At 42.5% G+C, this 2,466-nt stretch overlaps 1 pseudogene; it reads right to left on the minus strand.

Annotated features, from left to right (window-relative positions):
• Positions 1 to 701: 701 nt before the first annotated feature.
• Positions 702 to 1,325, minus strand: LOC143892001 (acetyl-CoA acetyltransferase 2 pseudogene; annotated as a pseudogene).
• Positions 1,326 to 2,466: the final 1,141 nt, after the last annotated feature.

A 2,466-nucleotide genomic window follows, 5' to 3' on the forward strand; every position in this document is an offset into this window, starting at 1 on the left:
AATGACTGAATTCCAGCAAAATCTATCATGATATCCCTCAGTTCTTGACAAAATAATTTATTTTCACTTGCCATTTGGATAACATTGAACCTGCTCAACTCTTATCAAATATTATATATATATATATGACCGCAATTCCCATTCGTGGAAAACAAATATAGAAACTGAACTCGAGACTCATTAAAAGAAGAAATTATTATCACGATAGCAGCGCTAGTAGTCGAGCATACAAAGAAGAATCAGGGGATTGAAATCAGTGAACCCACAAACTGCTGAATCGAACTACTTCAAAAAACTAATAGGCAGTTCTACCAAGAAAATCCTATGCTTCAAAAGGAAGAGCAATAAAACCAACCTGGACAATTATCGGATCCACATATTTCCAACAAGATTTGGATCCAAAAATTTTAACAATATCCAAGACTTTTGCAAAAAGATGCCTACTCAGAAAATTAAATCCATATCGAAATATCAGAATGAGCTAAACTCTTCTTTGCACATAGATTTCTGTAACAATTATCTTACTTTTTAGATGTTCTCACAAGACTAAAATGGTAAACAATAAACCCTTGATTAGCATGGTAAACTTGATTTTCATCCGGATAAAAAATGAAAGAGAAGTAGGGAGGTTACCAAAACTGACAGCAATAATGACACTGGGTCATCGCGACGTTGATGTAGTGGGGGCTGATATTCCTCGGCTAGAGTTGGGATGCGGCTTTGGTGGGCGAAAGCCGGAGTCCAAGATCCTCAGCCCCTATTACCTGCTCATCTCTTGTCATTGCATGCTGATCTGCACACAGTTCAGCCCATGAACCCCTGGCATAATCATTGTAAACATCCCAAAGTCCATCCTTGAGCATCCCATCAATTATAGTATCATGTCCAAATCGAGATTCCTTCCTTGCCTCTGCCAAATACTTAGGAGCATTTGACATGCTTTCCATACCACCAGCCACCACAACATCATTAATACCCAACTGGACACTCTGTGCAGCAAGCATTGTTGCCTTCATTCCTGAGGCACAGACTTTATTAATGGTGGTGCAAACCACTGTATTTGGTATCCCTGCACCTAATGCAGCCTGTCTAGCTGGAGCCTGCCCCAAATTTGTGCTTAAAACAATTCCAAAGAAAACCTCTTGTACAAGATTAGGATCAACATTCGCCCTTTTAAGAGCATACTCAATAGCAATAGACCCTAGCTTTGAAGCAGATAAAGATGAAAGGGAACCAAGAAATCCTCCCATTGGTGTACAGGCAACACCAACAACACAGACATCTCCAGGATTTAATTTATCTGTTGCTGCTGCTGCCGGGGCCATGTCTTAAACATACCTTTTCTTCTGGTTTTTCTACAGAGAGAGAGAGATAGACGAGATTATGGTGGATGGGTGCTAGCCGGAGCTCTAATCTGCCGAAAATGACGAACCGGCCGGAGATCTATCTGAAAAATGGCCGGAGAAGAGGAGATTCTACCGGAGAAGAAGATGGACGACGATGATAGCCATGGCTCTCTCCTCTCTCTGCTAATCTCTCCTCTCTACTGTGTTTTGTAAAATCTCTCTCTCCCTCTGCTATTTCTCTTCCTCTGATTTGAGATCTGAGATCTCAGATCTGAGATTTCTCTATGAGGAAATGAAATCTAGGGCTTGGAATCGGAAGGTGGCCGGAGCTCCAATCGAACACACCGAGGAAGAAAATCTGAAATCTCTCCCTCTCTCATATTTTCTAACAAAAATGAATTCTCTAGCTGGAGATGGCGACGACTTCAATAGAAAGGGGGTTCAACAAATCTTGTTGAAGATAGATCTGCCGGAATCCGGCTCGATTCCGGTTGAATATCCCCGGAGAAGATGAAGGAGACAAGATCCAGATCCTCCTCTCTCCCTCTTTCTCTCTCACAACTCCCGATCGGAAGTAAGGTTTCCGACGAATGATCGGAGGAATCGATCGACGGAGGAAGAAGACGAAGAGAAAAACCCCCAAATCTCTCGCTCTCTCCCTCTCTCTGCATTTTCTAAATTTCTAAGAGAAAATGAACAGTGCCCTCTGTTGATTTTTTTTTATATCAAAGTAGAAATGTTGATATCTGCACCCCTTTTGATGAGCGCGCGGTTGTGCGATTATTGATGGTCGCGCAACAGATCACGTTCTATTTGAATAAATTTGCCCTCTTTCTCACTTGGACAACCCCCTTTAAGATGATTCACCCCCCTATGATTTGTACTACACACCCTCTCTCGGCTCGTCCTATTTGCCAAATTAGCTCGAAATTTGATGAAATTTGGCGGGGGTCTTGGTGAGACCCCAATCTATCTTATGATGCAATCCGGGATCCTAGCTTGGTGATTGGATGGGGTTTCGCCCGAGCACAGCGAACCTGGGTCCGGTCAAAATGGAGTGTCTACACTTGCCCTTCATCAGCATCGTGATTTCATCAATATCATTGTGCATCACGTGCAT

The sequence above is a fragment of the Tasmannia lanceolata genome, unplaced genomic scaffold (assembly GCF_043159265.1).
Source record: "Tasmannia lanceolata isolate RefF3 unplaced genomic scaffold, GAP_Taslan_0.1 ptg000015l, whole genome shotgun sequence".
NCBI lineage: Eukaryota > Viridiplantae > Streptophyta > Magnoliopsida > Canellales > Winteraceae > Tasmannia > Tasmannia lanceolata.